At 51.6% G+C, this 17,481-nt stretch overlaps 1 non-coding gene across 1 annotated transcript; it reads right to left on the bottom strand.

Moving 5' to 3' along the window:
• Positions 1 to 11,772: 11,772 nt before the first annotated feature.
• TRNAV-AAC (transfer RNA valine (anticodon AAC)) lies at positions 11,773 to 11,845 on the bottom strand. Its single transcript has one exon. It is a non-coding gene; the product is annotated as a tRNA-Val (tRNA).
• Positions 11,846 to 17,481: the final 5,636 nt, after the last annotated feature.

The raw sequence follows: 17,481 nt of genomic DNA, 5'->3' as shown, positions 1-17,481 counted from the left end.
CTCCTACAGGCCAGCCACCCACCCACCGGTTGCGGTCATCCGCACTCTTCCTACATGCCATCCACCATCATCCACCGCTACGCCTACCAGCCAGCCACCTGCCAGTCAGCATTGTCCCTCCCTCACCAATCACACTGCTGGGGATTGCCCTGAAGTAGAAACCTGTGATTTCAGCTCTATGTGATCTTAGCTGCTACTTTGCAACTTCAGCTCTTAATACCTCCAGAAGGGCTTCATGAACACCCTAGCACCCAACTCTTTGTTGCAACAGGTAGTAACAGCCAGACCAAACCAGACCTACAGCTTTACAACCAACCAACAGACAAGACCAAATCAGCAAACAAGCCAACTAACCTAATTAGTACTGCTCCTCAGATGTTTACAATGCTTTAAATCAGGGAGCCCTTCATTATCAATGTCTTTTGCAGCTGTGGCAACTGCTCTGTCCACTACAACAACCCAGAGCATTGGTGAGATCTCACAACTCCCACACTGAGTGTCAGCTTAAATTGTGATTTTACAACAACGTGTTTCCAATAGACCGAATCTCATGGCTGACTTGCGACCCATTAGGCTTTGCCTGAAAGGTATCACACACGCACACCTTTGCACTCTCATGCAGATGACCTCTGGGGGACACATTCCTCCCAGCCTCAGTAACCTTGTGTTCCTGCTGCCACATTCCCTACACAGAGGTTCAAATCCCATTATCATTGAATCTTTATAGTCACCAGCCTGCTGAGGTTTGTTGAGCTCCAGCCTGTGTGTGTGATGTTGCTTCCTACACACCCCCTCCCTCTGCCTGCTGCCTCCCAGCTTCTCTGCTGGCCACAGGAAAAGCACAGACCAACTCTGGGAGGCTGAGCTGAGCTCTGGCTGCCAGAGGTGGGGGTGGGATGATTTCATTTGCCTGACAGGGCCCAGCTTGTCTCCAATGTCAGCCCAACAGTGCAGTGCTCATCTCAGTCCCCTGCAGTGCTGCTGCCAGGACCTGAGCAGGGCCCCAAACACAACCAGCGGTGCAGTGCTCTGGCAAAGAGGGGCAGTCCTGGCTCAGGGGCAGCCAATGACAGGGGAAGGGCACCTCCCCAAGGCTTCATATGGTGCTCTGGTCTCTCCTAGCTCCTGGGCTGGGCAGTGCACATGTGGGAAAGGAGCAGATACTTGAGCAGGGGGAATGAATGATGCTCTGCCATGGACAGTAATAGCTCCATCTACAGCCCAAGTCACAGGGCATGAGGCAGGTCTCCTTTCAACTGTGCCACCCTGTGCAGATCCTGAGTTCTTCTGTGCTTCTCAGCAGCTGGGGAAAAGCCTCTTTGGGACCTATCTCCTGCCCCACAGCTGAAAGGAGCCCCACAGTTAAGAGGCCCCTTTTGGGGAGAGCTGATTTTCTATCCCATTTTGATGCTGGCTGCAGAGCACATGCTGCTTTGCGGGTGGGAACAGCCAGGTTCTGTGATCTTTAGGGAAGTCCTCTGGCCAATGCAGTCATGGCCCTCCCCTCCTCTTGTGCTGGCCTTGGGTGCTCTGGAGCATTAGAGCATCCCATGGAGGTGTCAGAACTAGCAGCCCCTGCTCCACGGGCCCAGAGGGGGACAGATGAGTTGGGCTCTAGCCTGGAACTCTTCCTCTCACCTGCTGTCCCCTGACTTTCTTAGCCTGCTCTGGATGGTCCTTCCTTTAAATGCCACGTGTGCAATAGGAATTGCCTGGCAGCTCCAGGTACTGGCAACAATTGTGTGGCAATCAGGAGAAGCTGTGAAAAACACAACCTCACTCCTCAGGTATCTCTTCACAGACTGGTAAGTTGCAGGGCCTTGACCTATTGCAGCCATGTTGGTGACTCAGCCCAGCCAGAGTCCTATCTAGCTCCAGTGGGCCTCAGTCATCCAGCAGGAGGAAAAAAAACTTCCTCAGGTGCACCAGTGAACAAAGAAGCCCAAGCTTTGGAGAGACAAAGATTTACAGCAACAACACAACCAACCAGCAACCCACTGAGATTTGAACTCAGATTGCAGAGATCAGACTCCTGAGGACTGCTTTTTACACCCCAGGACCAACCAAATGTTACTCTTGGGGGCACCTGTGACTCTTGACAGGCTGGCACCCTGCACTCCATGCCACCCTCCAGCTGTTTCACCTCTCAGGACACTCCTTCCTGCCCCATTTCTACCACTCTTCTCCCCTAGACATTGAGCCCAGCCCGTCTTGCTGCCAGCTCCACCTGGCTGTAAGGTGACATTTCTTAGAAGCCCCCAAAAGGTGAAAAGGGTTAATTTTTCTTTTACAATAAACAGCCTGCAGGGAATTAACAGAAATGCAGAGACTGGGGAGCTTGGTGGTGCGTGTGTATGGATATCTAGCTGAGGGAGGACATAAAGGCCTTGGCTGTGAATTCCTGGAATAATTGACATCCTCTCGACACACACATTTACAAAGTGTGCAGAGACCTTTCCTGCTGGAAGTGATGTATTTGATAGACTCTGAATGAGCACCTCTTTATGGAAATAAGACCCAAAATTCTTCATGTCAGTCTCAACTGTCAGTTTCGCTGTGTAGCCAGATTTCAACAAAGGGAGGGGTTTGTTTGGTGTATGTGCATTGGCACTGACAAATGTTAAGGGTTCATTTCCATTTTCAGGATCCCCATACGATAGAAATCCAGAGCATGTTGGGAAAGGTGATACAACTATTGTCATACAAGTGGCTGCCTTTGAAAAGGGGAGCATGGATTAGAAAGAAGATCACTTTACCTGAAATCAAACACTCTATCCCTGGCTGACATCCATATTTCACTCTTTCTTGAATCGCTAATCTTCAGATCCCTGTAAGACAAACTCTTCTTCCCCAGGCTCCTTTTTCTGTCCCAGCCCAGAATAGTTTTTCAAATGGGTGTTGATTAAACTTTCTCTCCTCAGGCGCACACCACATCTTCCCCACTGACCTACCTTCTCCCACTCACATAGCTGCCATCACTCAGGGAGGCAGATTTCCTTTGTGTGTGGGACAGTGTTCTTCTATCTGCTTGGAGACTGTTTAGTAGAAATCAGAGAAAATGCACTGAAGGACATGAGCTGATCTGTCAGGTGTGGCTGGGTTTGCATTCAGGGTAGGTAAGTCTTCTACCTGGCACATGTGATTATCTAGCCCCCCTGGGCTGTGTCTATACGTGCCCCAAACTTCGAAATGGCCACGCAAATGGCCATTTCGAAGTTTACTAATGAAGCGCTGACATGCATATTCAGCGCTTCATTAGCATGCGGGCGGCAGCGGCGCGTCCAGACGGGGCTCCTTTTCGAAAGGACGCCACCTTCTTCGAAGTCTCCTTATTCCCATGAAGCAACATCATATATGCTCTGGGCTGTGAGAAGGAAATAGCGACTTGAATTTTGAAAGCAAGTGCGTGTCTGAAGGCAATGGATGAGAACTGAAGAAACAAAACAATTATCTTAGGAGCAAAGCTGAGTGTCTTGAACACGTGTGTATTCAGCAGCATGATGTGCGGTTGTGAGACATGGGTGATAAGGAAAGATTCAAAGAGAAGGATATTGGCATTTGAGAGGAGCTGTTATAAAAAGATCCTGATAATGGGAGAGATGCTGAAGATCACCTATGAGGGATTCTACAGAAAGAAGCAACTGAAAGAAAACCTACTGCAGAAGGTTATGCAATGGAAGTTACAGGAATTTGAGTACATCTGCAGAATACAGGAGGAAAGAAAAATCAAGACCCTGGTATATAACATTATGAATGGTTCAAACAGGAGAGGCAGAGCCCACAGAGAATGGGTAGATGGTGCACTAGATGGGTGCGGAGTTTGTCTACAGAAACTAAGCTGTTCCACACTGGACAGGGAAAGAATGAAGGACATTGTATGGGAGTCATTGGCCACCAGTGAGCACTGAGCCACTGGTCCTTGAGGGTCTGTGGATTAGCTGGTTGAAGCGCGTGTCTTAGAAGCAGAACAGCCTGGGTCCCATTCCCAGTAGTGCCTGGGTTTTAGCAATGGCGATGGGCTCTGTGGCTTAGCTGATGAATGAATGATCTGGCATCCACCCACCCTCAGGCTCTGTCTCCCATTCCCCACAGCCCTGAGCCCTGGCTAGGAATTACTTCAGACCCTGCTGCCCCTCACCCGTTGCGCTAGGCCCCTGCCGGGTGTCCCCTCAAACACTGCCTGTCCCCTCTCTCTGCTACCCTAAGCACAATATTAACATGGCCCATGTTCCCTGACAGAGGGTAACTCCATCACCACCTGCTGCAACGTGCTTCCAGCGGAGGGACCTCAGTCTGCTGCCTGCTCTTGAGCTCAGCTGCTCCCAGCTCACCCAGCACACATGGCCTTGGAGCAGCTGCTCTCCTGCCTGCTCTCCTACCCACAGACACAGAGCCCGCCGGAGCAGACCCCACAGCTGTCACCCCCAACTCCAGAACCTTCTGCGAATGCAGCACTAAACCTGCCCACCAAAATGACCCACATGCAACTCACTCCTACCCGCTCCAAGTGTATTACCATATTAGGTACACGGCTCACCTGTGCATCACCACTTTCTCTCACCTGAGGTAGTCCATGGTCCTGACTTCCTCTTTCAAATATTGCCTCCAGAGCAAACGTGTGTGAGTTCCCAGCAGGTGGGAGAGGAGATGTTCAAAGAGCTCTCTTGTACCCTTGCACACAGCTAAGCGCAGATGGCTCCAAATCCTGCCTCCACATTGAGAGGTTCCATGGGGGGAACCCAGCTGTTAGAGGAAGGGGCTCTGGTCCCACTTTGTGTTGGAAGAAAAGGCTGGAGAATACAATCCTCACTGGAGAAAACAGGCATTGATCCCACTGCCTTTCACGCGCAAAGCGTGTGTTCTACTTTTCGAGGTAATTCCCCAGGGTATGAGATAAAGCCCTGCCCCAGCTACCTCACTGCTGAGTCCATATGTCCCTGCAGCTCCCCAGCTCCTTTCCTAAGCCGACACTTGTAAGACCCGTTCCTACCAGCTGGCTGGCTGAGCTGTTCAGACAGTGCTGCTAAAAACACCAAAATGACAGTTTCCAGCTCAAGGTGAGCCCCTGGGGCATCTTGACTAAGTGGCCTGGCTGCTCTGGACAGGGAGGTTCCTGTGGCTTTGCAGTGCCTGATGTCCTCTGAACAGGTTCTACTGGCTGCGTCAACTCCCTGGACTCAGCTTCATTAAGCGCCGTGGGCAGGTGATATCCATGCAACGGGTGGCTCTGTGAACTGCAGAGGTCTGTACAATGCGGTGCTTAGGGAGATACTTCATTTCTGAGAGCAGCTGCAGTGGAGATTGTGGAGAGTTCGTGGTCTGTGGGAGGAGGTGTTTCCATTGGGGCTCTGGGGTGGATTTTTATGTTTCACTGAATGGCCATGTCTGTGATTTATTTATAGGGCCATTTTCAGAGTGCTCCATCTGGGTGTGTTTAACAGCTGGAGCTGTAAGAAAGGGTGATCAAATAGAGGTTCCGAAATGGGGCGTTAATATTCTTTTTAATATGACGTCACATGAAATAACCATGAGAAGCATTGCACCTTGAGAGTTATCCCCCGGTTAGATGTGTTTGTCTTCCGTACCTTTGATCTGTTCCAAACATGTATTTATAGGTAAGGATGTTAATCTGTACCCATGATGCAAATCTGCACATGACCCCAGCATTGGTGTTGCCCCTAAATAGTTCATCCCACCTTAAAGGAAATTCCACCAGCCCGAAGATGGGCAATGTCAGAGGGAACACGGATGTGGCCTTTGTCCTCTGGTGGCTGAAAGAGGGTGGTGTGAGTGCTGTAGCTGGTGAACCTCGTGGGCTGCTGCCCACCCCCAATGGCCAGACCACTGGAAGGATGCAGAGCAGAAGCTATAATTCTGGATAGTTTTGCAGAAAATGTTTGCTCCCTGCCTTGGAATTGACTGGGGCTGAGGGAGGTGCGGACTCTTCCATGTTACACCACTGAGGGGACAATGCTACTCCTTTTGCTTGACACCTCTCAGATTATTCATCTGATTTTTCTGGCCATATTTGGGAAACTGATTCATTCTGTCTGGTGCACTCCCCTGTGGGAACAAGAGCCCCCGGAATGCAGGTAGCAGTGTCTGGGAATGGATATATTGCTTGGCATTTAGCCACAAATGTCATGAGGTGCAGTGCCTCAGTTTCCCCTTTCACACCACAGTGCAGGCTTGTTACCCCTTTCCTGCTCTACCCAGTTGAAAGCCTGTCTAAAGGTCGTGGTTTACAAGCTGCCTGCTTTTGGGACTGCTCTGCTCCTCCCCCAGCATGTGCACAATCTTTCTCCCAAAATCATGTGTGTCACACACTGTTAAAGGATTCACCATCATACCTGGCCCGTGGAGAGCCACAGACACCCCCAGCCAGGCTGCTCCCCACCCCCTGGAAGACTCAACACTGACCAAAGGCCTCTCAGAGATCAGCCTGAGGGCAGATCGGCAGAGACACCCCCAGCCAGGCTGTTCCCCTGACTCTGGCAGGCCACACAGTGACTGAAAGCCTCCCCTCAACCAGCATGGGGCCAGCTGCTGCCAGTCTGCTCCCAGTGTCAGGAGAGCACAGAAAGCAGAGCAGCTCCTCAGCAGCTTTGTCACCACTCCTGCTTTTGGGTCTCAGTTTGGCAGTGGGGCAGGAGATGTGTCCTCAAGAGCTTTCTCACCTTCGAATGAGAAGTGAAGAAACCCCAGTACTGCAAAGGGGCTAGTAAATGAGCTCTCTGCAGCACAAGGACAGGCACCATTTGGAAGAGGGAAACTGCCCAACACACAAACCTGATCTGCCCCACCTCTTCTTTGGCAAGGCCATAAAGGTCATGGCTCAGTGGGAGCAGCCAGGGCTCATCCCTAACCAGCGACTGCTTCCCAGAGTCCAGTTGGAGCCAAACCATTGCTCAGAGCAGCCAAGGAGAAGGTTGCAAGCTGTGGGCAAAGGCTGCACAGAGTGAGTGTAGAGCAAGTAGGACCACATAGGAACTCAGACCACCAATGGTCTCATCTGAAGTCCAACACTGTGTCCAACTGGCCTCACAGAAAAGCGGCGCCTGAGCCCTCCCTTCTGGCAGGCAGATGTTCTGCTTCTTATGCCGGTTTGCAATGAGCAGAGACTCTCTGGGCTCCCATCAGTAAGTGGTGGGGACGGAGTCTCGGCGTTAGAGGAACCTCCCAGAAATCAGCCTGTATCCCCCACTGGTACAAAGCCCTCCCATGGACCAAACCCAAAGGGGCCTTGCTGTTGTGTTCACCTCAGCTGCCCTGAGGGAGGCCACTGCTGTGGCTCAAACCTTCCTGCTCTCACACCCCACTGTGCCATACCCTGAAAGGTAAGTCTGACCTGGTATCGGAGTGGACAGACTGTGTTAATAAAGGGGGGGGGTCCTTCTAATCTGTGCTACCTTCCCACACCAGCAGCCCCCAACCCTGGCACTGCACCAAGTGGGATGGAAAACTTTAGTCAACTATGAACCTCCTTGTTACCCCAATATTTTCCACTGGGCTGGCCTGCCCATGCCTCAGCCACTCGCTGGCCTGGCCCACATCCCTCCCCATCCAGCATCTTGAACTCCCATCTCCAGAGACGGCTGTGACCAGAAGACACCATCTTAGATGGGTCAGCCAACCACACCCCAGCTTTTACCCTCTTCACCCCACAACCCCCTCTGTCCACTTTGCACCTGCCTCTCTCTGCTGTCAGGCTCTCCCCGAGAGGTTCCTTTGCCCCACTTCAGGCTCCCCCCAGTCCTACACTGTCAGTGGGGCAATGAGGGCCATGGGACAGGCCCTTGCCACTATTTCCTGTGTGAGCGGAGCAGGAGGTGGCCCCGGGGGTTAAGGTGGGGCAGGGACTGGTGGAGGCAGACACCAGCAGACACTGGGGGATGAGGCAGATGGGTGCAGGCAGAGACAGAGCAGAGCAGGACAGCATTGCAGAAGCAGAGCAGAGCTGGGCATGGGAGAGACGCCTACTTGTCTGGAGCTTTGCTCACAGCAGGTGGCAGCAGCCAGCTTGTGTCTGGAGCACTGACCACATCACAACCGTGGCGTTTCTCCCTCGAAAGAGCCAGCCTTTGTGCAGCAGGATTAGGGACCCAGCCTCTTGGCATTTGCCACGCACACAGGGTGTGCCAGTGTGTGTGGGGCTGAATTGCCCTGGGTGGGGGTAAAAGGCAGGCTTTGCTGTGAGCAGGATTTCAACCTGTGCACGGAAACCCTAGAGGCTTTCAAGTCCAACACCTTAACCACTTGGTCACCACATCTCTGAGCCTTTTACTCTTTTGTTATCATGGATACTGTTCTCAGCCATGTGCAATGGCACAAGAGAGCACCTTGAACATGTCCCCTCCCCCTGGAAGGAACGGGAACAGCTCTGACCTGGAGGCTGGATTTGTGAGGAAGTCAGGACCATGGACAAACCACATGACTGGGATGCAGCACTCAGGATCCCTTCCCCAAATACAAGTATCTGCTCCTCATTTGACACTGTGTTCTGTTAAAGCTGCCTGGCTGCCTCCAGCATGGGCTGCGCTCAGGGACATGTGGTTAACCTGCCCTACAGATGTAAGGTCATCAGGTCCCTCCCACCAGTTGGCTCCCGCACTCAGTGTATCCCAGGGAATGAGCCCTTGTGCCCTGGGGTGACCCAAAGCAGGTCTGGGCTGGGTGGGATTCTGTGTCTCTGGCTGTGTTCCCTGTCACATGCTGGAGTTACCTTCTATCAGAGCTTTAGTTTGCTCCCTGCAAGCCATTTGGTCTGTTTCTCTTTGAGCCTCTCTGTCCGTTGCAGCCAGTGAAGAGAGCACAGTCAACCTGGCCAAGGCTGTTGGCTGATGTTTTTGGTTCATTAATTGCAAAACTGTTCCCTGTCTTTCTAAAAGGTATTGCAGGTTCTCACTTTCAGGAACTCATAGGAGCAGGGAATGCTCAGTCACAGACTAGCCACAGAAGCAGAAATCCCTGCCAGGATAGAAATGAGTTGCTGTGTTTGTTGCTGAGTTCAATGGGGGAACTTGTGTGATATCCAGTGTCCCACAGAATCTCAGCTGGATTCTTCTTCCTCTCTCCTGAAATGCCATCACCTGGGTGGCACTTGTCATAACACGTGGGTGAGTTGAACTAGCTACAGGAGTGGGCAGAGGGCTAAGTGCTGCATTTCAATAGCTCAGCTGGTAGAACAGAGGACAATAGGGAGTCTTCAGCAAGAAGCCAAGAGCCCAAGGGAGGCCATTGATTGTCTGCCAAGCCCCCGGCCCTGCTCAAAGGTTTCACACAGGGAAAGCTGTAAAGTCAGCCCCGCCCCCAGGGCACAATGATTTGCACTGGGCTGGTAATAAACCAAAGGGGTTGTGTGGAGGGTCACAAGTGGGACTGAAGGACAGAAGGACACAGAAAGGCAAAATGTTCTTCTCGTTACACTGCAGCAAATGCTCACCCTGAAAAGCTCCAGCCGGGGCAGCACAGCCCATCCCCCACTCCGTGAGAGACAGGAGATAACTCTGCCCCACAGCTGGGCCGTTCCTCATTCCACCCCTGGGGTGTGAAGAGGGAGAAAGGAGGGTGTGGGGAGCACAGAGTGAAAGTCAGGCTGAGGGAGCAAAGGGGGGCAGGACTCCAGGCTCTGCTGGTGGGATCCTGGCACTGGGGCAGGTGGGGTGGGAGGAGGGTAGATTGGTGGAGTCTGATCTGCACACGGCAGAGGGGACAGGAAGTGAAAGGGGGTTTTTCCTTCCTCTCATCCTCAATGTCCTCTTGGCAGCAACTCCAGCTTCCGTCGGGCACAATGTCTGTGCTGGGGAACGGGAAGGGGTTGTTGTGGGCACCCATCAGAGTGGGTCGGCCCCCACAAAAGCTCATCACTTGATAAATTCGTTTGGTTGTCGTTAAAGTGCTGCAGGACGGCTTTTTGGCTGAAGACACAGACGAACACAGATACCTCCCTGTCAGGACACACAACTCAAGAAAGGGGGGCACCAGGGCTTAACTGTTAAAAGCACCTGCTTTGTAAACCGGAGATCCTGGGTTCAACTCCCCGTGGTGCCTTGTTGTGCATCATGAGCAACATTTTCCTACAGGTGTCTGGGGAACCAAAAACCCCTCCCTTGGCAATCCCAGTCATGGCTGGGGAAGGCAAAGGCTGATGGGAGAGGAGCATTGGGAAGAATCCAGGCACAGACAAGAGCTCAGGCAAACGCAGGGGAAACTGGCGTTGGGAAGGTGGCTCCTCTGGCTACAAGAACAGAGACTGATCCTCCCAGCCCTGTGGCTCTCTGGCACTGCCTGTGCACAGCTGCTGACAGCGCAATCTCAGCTGGGCAGGAGAGGGAGAGTTACTCTCCTCTCACATCCCTTTGTTTGTCACTGACAAAACCCAAACGAGTTAGGAGAAAAGTCCCAGAGGCTCTGTGGCTCCCCTGCCCATGGACCTCCCAGGTAAGTGGAGATTAGGAAAGCAGCACCCAGAGGTGCCTGGCCAAATCTTTCTGGCTGCCTCTCACCTGCTTTACAGCCCCTCTGGGCTGTGCTGGAGAGTTCAGAGAGCTGCAGGAGGCGGCTGCCGTCCTTCTGGAGGAAGAAGTAACAGACACTGACAGGTGGACAGCTGAGGTGGCTGCAGAGTGGGTGTGGGGAGCATGGGAGGAACCCCAAAGCCCTTTGTCTGTTACTAAGGCAGGGAGGTGATGCCCTTGATTCTTGTTATTCACCAGCAGGTCTATGGAGCCAAGGGCTCAGCATTAGGTCCTGGGCCACTGAGCACTGGGGAATCCCATTCACAGTGTGTATTGCCTCCTGGCCCTCTCCTGCCCCAGACCTGCCTCTGCAGAGACACCCCCCACACTAGTGAGCGACAGAGTTGGCCTGTGCTTGGAGTCTGCCCAGCTCAGGAGCTGGGGGGGGCAGCAGGCTCAGCTGTGCTAGAAGTAGCATCGCACAATAGGACTGGAACTCAACAAAGCTCAGCAGGATGGTGCCTATAAAGGCTCAGTGAGGATGGGATTCAAGCCCTGCAGAGCACAATGGATTAGCCGTCCATCCTCTTCACCGCTCGGCACCTCACCCAACGTGCCTGGGATTTTTTCATATGTCCCAACTTCAACCCTGCCAGGAACCTTTCTGCCACTCACTGGCTGGCCGGGGACACGGGATGGGCAGGTTTGGCCCAACAGGGCTATGATCACTCATGTCCCCTGCAGAGCTGCTTCCTGGGGTGAGCAGGGGACTGTGGTGCCCTGCCCTGGGAGCAGCACAGCTCAGCCCATGTGTCCCTGCTGGGTGGGTACAGAGCAGGGCCATGGGCAGGGTCTGCAGCCTTTGTGTCTCCTCCTGTCATGCTCTGCTCCTTTCCAGCTGCTCTGTTAGCACAGCAGCTCCAGCTGGATTGGCCCCTTCTCTGCCAGGTCAGTCTGTGAGGGGCCGATGGGAGGCAGGTTCAGGAGCAGGCGTTGGCTGGGTCTGGCTGGGACTGAACATGTGGGATAGGGCAGGGGCACTTGCCTGGCACAGCTTCTTTTGAATGAGGGGCAAAGATAGTTCTGTGGTTCCCAGCCAGTGACATCAGTGAGGGAAAAGCCTTCAAGTACATGCTGGGACAGAGTTTCTGTGCACTAGCAGCAATGCATCTGCTGGGCTGTCCTGCTGTACAACAGGGTCTGGTTCAACATCTTCTTGTCATATGGGTGCTGGGCTTATCTGTAAGAGAGGCTATAGGAGAAAGAGATGAGCCCTTCTGGGCATAAGAGTGAGCCCCACGAACAGAGGCATTCATGCTTCTGCCTGGTTTTGAACCAGGGACCTTTTGCGTGTTAGGCAAATGTGATAACCACTACACTACAGAAGCTCTACTTTTCTATAAAGGGAATCTTGCCCTCCCCTAAACTGCATCCTCAAGCCACTGCTTGCCCTCCCATGTGTGGATGGGGAACCTTATCGAAATTGAGGGGAGTCCTTTACCAGCTCAGCTGCTAGAGGAGAGGGAAGCAGCTGCACTCACAACTGGGACTTTCAATATCAGCTCTTCCAGAATTGAGGTCCTGACCGGTTATGCAAATAGGACATGGAATATTTAAATCTGCACCTCATTTGCATTTCCTATTGGCCACATTTCCAAGCCACTTCCAAAAGGGCTGGGCACTGTAGCCACAGCCTTGCTGTGTAGATGCTCCACAGGACTTTTTGAAAGAGCTGCGACCTTTTTGAAAAAAAAAAATCTCTAGTGCAAACATAGCTGTGGGGAGAGAAGTAGTAAAGGAGAGCCAGGCTCCAGCCTAAACAATTGTAACAACTTATAACAAAGAAATGTGTGTGTGCGTAACAGAACACGAGAATTCTTTTAACTACAGAACAGACAAATGGTTAAACACCAGTTTTACTCTGAATTTGTGTTATTCACTTACACAAGGACAAGGGTTTGAGTGCTCTGCCACTTGAGCTAACTCCTGTGCCGAGGAGCAACTCTTAACCCACTCACCTTGTTCCTGAGCCCATAATGGGCCTCTCTCTGCTCCTGAATCATTTCTGGAAGGGCCACTTCCAAGGCATTTTTCAGGTGGTCTGGCTAGCTTAGCTGTTTGGCTGCTTATTGTAATAACAACAAGTTGGTGGGTTTAAGTTTACTTGGTATACTTGGTAGAGTAAGAGTTCTATGTTCTTACTTAGCTCACAGCTGTAAGTGGGGAAGAGAAGCTGGTGGGAATGTCCATTTCAAAGTTTTGTGTAAGTGTAGACACGGCCCATCAGAGCTCCCATCAACCACCTATTTAGCAAATATTTGCATAGAAGAATTCCAGCCCTGAGTTCCGCAAGCCGGCAGTTCCCACTTTGTCCAAAACTTTTTAGCTAATGACAAAGCACCTGCAAATGTTAGGTGGGGGTGATTCTTTATGAAAACCAGCTGTGCTGGAGAACACTAGTTTGGTGTTGAAAAAGACGTGCTACTGTGGTCTGCCTGAGCAATTCATCAAACACTACAGATAACTTGGACTGAGAGTTCCCCTTTTTCACCACTGCCCGAGTGGGCTATGACTCCAAACTCAAGGTACTGTCTGTCCCATATTTTGGTATTCTGGTCTCCAAAGGGAGGTGTGGGTTGAAATCCCACTCTTAACATCAGTTCTATTCTCTGCATGCTCAGCTGGACTGGTTTCAATGTCTCTGCTAACATTGCACCAGCCCTTGCTATGGGTTTCTGTTAGACGAGTGGCACGACTGAGGCACAATTCAGACACAAACTTCATCGAAAAGTGATGGAGATCCTCTCATTTCTGCACTGCAGGCACCCAGTCATGTAGCCAGCACCTGTACTGGGCACCTATTTTCTGCTCTGAGAACTACAAGAATGCCAGGTTTGTAATAAGCCAAAGGAGATTTTGCCCATGTAGGTCACTTCCCCACCTTGCGGTTGTGCCCTGTGATAGCTGTTTGGTCTCAGCCTGTGGCCAGAATGATGCCATGCGAGAGGGAGGGAGCCACACACCTGTCTGTGGTGCTTGTGGTGCTCTCGTGGGAGAAAGGGAAAGGTGCTCAGTCCTGCTCCACACCACTCACACAGGGGATGGGAACTGTGGTGGGAGTGGCAATAGCCTCAAGGGGCTCAGAAAGAGCTACAGGTGGTAACTTGACCCTGTGACTGTCTAACATGAATCAGGGTAAACAGGGCTGCCAGGCTGGTCCAGGGTTGGTCTGAGACTGCCCAGAACCCAGCAAGGGTTTCCGACAAATTTCCTATACCTCATTAGCATAAGGTCACGTGATTTGGAGTCCAGAAGATGCTCTTCCAGACTCCTGAACATCATGTAGAAGCTGGGCCCCTGAAAATTTTTGGGAAGAAGGGGCTTCTGGAAGGGCTCCCTGGGCCACGCTTCTACATGGCATTTTGGAGTCCGGAAGGTGATGTAATGCTAATGAGGCACAGGGAATTTGCTTCCATACCTCATTAGCATCTTTCGCTCCGTGTATTAGCATGCCACTTCCAAAGGAAGTGACCTGTGTAGAAACAGCCTATGAGTCACCCTTTCTAGTAACTCAGGAACATTGGGGGGAAAAAAGCCCCAAGTTTAACCCAAACTGAAATGTTTCAAGGATTCCCAGTTTTTCTACCATACTTCAGAACAAGCAATTGCTGTTAAAATTTAAAAATATTAGAAACGTAGATGTATTTGTAGAGTGAACCCTATGCTTGCAATAGATTTATTTCAAAATATGAAAGAAGCATCTTTAAAAAAAATGTGGAAAGATACTATTGTAGCAAAAGAGTCGAATCCCATCTCCTTCCTTGCCATCAGTATCCTGCAGTCCCCTGGGTCCCTGGGTGAACCCAGGAAGTAAGGCAGAAATGGGGCAAAAGAGGAACTCAAGCTGAAGGAAGCTGCCAACATTGCCTCCCAAGGACACTTGTGATCAGAGCAATAGCTGAGAAAAACATCTCCAACATTGAGGTGATGGCCTGAAAGCCTTATAAGCAGTTGCTGAAGTAGCTCAGTTGGGAGCGCATTAGACTGAAGATCTAAAGGTCCTTAGTTCAATCCCAGGGTTCAGCAGAGCTTTTCTGAACTTTGGCCACAGAGCAATTACTGACTGCATTGGGCATTGCTGCTGGCAAATGCTCCTGGAAAGGATATTGTCAGCACTAGTGGGACACCAAGGCGCTAGCATGCTCTTCCTTTCTTCTCTTATGCTTCCTCAGCAAGGGGAGGAAAAAAAAGACCCCATTGTGCCCACGATGATCCAGCCAACTTCACGAATCTTGCTGAGTGTTCCCAAAAGTCCACTGCTCAACCCGCTGAGCAAGTGAAAGGCAGCTCTTAGGCCCTCTCACCACCGCTTTCTCCAAGTTGGCCCATCCAGGTGTCATGGCAAATGCCACACTGGTGGATGGCATTGCAGGGGAGGGTCAGAGGAACACAGCCGAGATTCTGTGGTGCACTGGTAATCACAAAACTTTCCAAGCTGAAATCAGCAAAAAACACAGTATGTCATTTGTGTCCTGGCCTGTTTTCCTACTTCTATGGCTGGCCTGGAGCCGGGCATTCCCTGCCCCTATGAGTGCCACCAATCAGACAGCCTGCGGTACCTTTCAATGAGACACGGGAACACTTTTGTAATTAGTGAAACAAAAAACGTCCACCAACAGTAGTTGTCCCCTTTGCTGCACTTAGGTGCCTGTATGCTGTTGATTTCTTCTCTTTGAGGCGATAAGAAGCAGCCGGCTCAGAAGTTGCTGAGCTCGCCCATCTTCCCTGAGATGTGAGATTTCCTCTCCCCACTTGAGACACCCTTTCAGGTGGTGGGCCGAGAAGCCTTTAAGGCCTCTCTTTTCTTAGTTTCCAGCTTTAAGCTGCTGGATGAGGAAAGAGTGGCCAGGCAAGTGGGTGGCTGAAAAAGGGAAAGAGGTCTGACAAACAGGAAATGGTGGAGTGACAACAAAGTCCACAACCCCTTGCATATTTTTCCAGCCAACTAAGTGCAGCACCAGATTTCTGCTGGGTCCACAGGGAGGGCTTTGAAGCAGTAGGGAACGTAGGTCATTTTCTGGGAGGTTCCCCTAAAGGTAAAATACTGTTGGTGGAGCTCCAGAGGGCCTCACTCATCCACTAGGGGTAAAAAGCCCCAACTCAGGTGTACCTGTGGAGAAGAAAGGCCTTGGAGAGACAGAGATTTATAGCAAAACCCACAGATTTGAAATCAGATTGCAGAATGCGGAGCTCTGAATACTGCCATTACGCCATGGGACCTGCAGATAAACAATTTCTGGGCACTTGTGATTCTTTGGAGGTTGGCACCCTGCTTACCTTGGCTATTGATACTGGCATACATGCATTCCTTCTGAGAAAGGTAGAGTTGCTGTGGTGGGGTTCAGGGGTCCCCATGCACTGCACCCTGGCTGTAGGCAGGAGTGACTCTCACTCAGCAGGTAGAGTAGGAAGTTTATTAGGTGACAGAGGTCCAATTTCTCACAGAAGAGTCAGTGCAGCAATCAGAGAAAGTCATTCCATCTCATCCTGGGGAAAGAAGCCTGAGGGGTTCCTCTCTGTGGTGTAGCTTCCCCTTGCCCAGCTGGCTGGCTTCAAGCTCCCTCTCCCCTCCAGCTTCTAACTGCCCCCTCTGACTCAAAGCCAGATCAGCTCTTCCCTCCTCTTTGTTCAGGGCAGAGGTGTTACCTGCCAGCCTAGGTTATAGCCCCAGGGTCATCCTTAGCTGCTGGGAGTTGCTCTGCTTCTCTCACACACATCCAGCCTGAGTGTCACACATGCACTCCTCCCACTCCATCACACTTGCCTCTACAGCATAACCAAACTTTCACCATTTTCCACTGGTATAGAGTACAGCTTCGTGGTGGAGCATTTGACTGCAGCTGAAAAAGTCCCAGGTGCTCCTTCACAGATGGTTGTCTTAAGGGAAATAGATCTTCATCTCCAGTCCATTTGGGGTTTTCCCTGGATTTTTGAAATAGATTTAAACACTTATCATTTTCCTCTGCCAATGTACCAGCACTGAGCAACCCTATCCTTCAGCTGAGATCAGTTCCCAGCCTGCAAAGCTCAGGGTTCTGATCCATTGAACACACAAGGGTACTGTACATCACAGATATGCAGGGCCCTGCTCACAGTGGCCTGTGCTGGGCAGGAGAACCAGGCCCAAAGCCAGGGGGCTCAGGAATCTAACACACAAAGGCCACTTGGTTCAGACTGAGCTCACAGCACTTTGGCTTCATCACACTCGTCCAGCAGTGTCAGGGCCCACCTCAGGCACAGGAAGGAGCCTGTGTCTCTGACCAAGAAACATTCAACTGGCAGGGGCAGAGCTTCCGGAAGCCCCAGAAAAGAACCCAGCCCAGGACCAGGCAAAGCCCTCCCACAGTGGGGGCTGCAGAAAGGACCAACACATCTCAGAAAAGTCACTGACAGTTCCCAGCTGCAGAGCCCCATGCATTGGCCCAAGCAGCAGTAGCAGTAGGCATCCTTCAGTCTGCACAGACTATGGATCGCGCCCTTTAAAGTTTCAATGTAAGACTTCATTTACAGCGTCTATTGTGACTATAAAGACCCACATGAGAGTGACAGTCCTTGCTGCATCTCTTGCTGATGTAGTGGGTGTCTGGCAAGTCCTTATTGTGCTTTCTGTGTGCTCGCTTCTCCTTTGCTAGCTGTCTGATCCTCATCTCGCCCTTCTGAAGGCCCTTGTGTAACCCCTGCCTCCATCTGCCGCGGTCATCTGCTAGTTCTTCCCAGTTGTCCAGCTCGATGTCTACCTCTCTGAGGTCTCTCTTGCAGACATCTTTGTAGCACAACTGGGGGCGTCCGGGAGGTATTTTGCCAGAGGCTAGCTCACCATACATGATGTCTTTTGGAATCCTTCCATCATTCATCCTGTGGACGTGGCCAAGCCAGCGGAGTCGACGCTGCCTGAGGAGGGTGTGCATGGTTGGGATTCCAGCTTGCTCGAGGACGGCGGTGTTGGTCACTCTGTCCTTCCATG

This window comes from Carettochelys insculpta, chromosome 33, assembly GCF_033958435.1.
Source record: "Carettochelys insculpta isolate YL-2023 chromosome 33, ASM3395843v1, whole genome shotgun sequence".
NCBI lineage: Eukaryota > Metazoa > Chordata > Testudines > Carettochelyidae > Carettochelys > Carettochelys insculpta.
The sequence above is the reverse complement of the archived record's forward strand: the minus strand, read 5'-3'. Positions and strand labels throughout refer to the sequence as shown.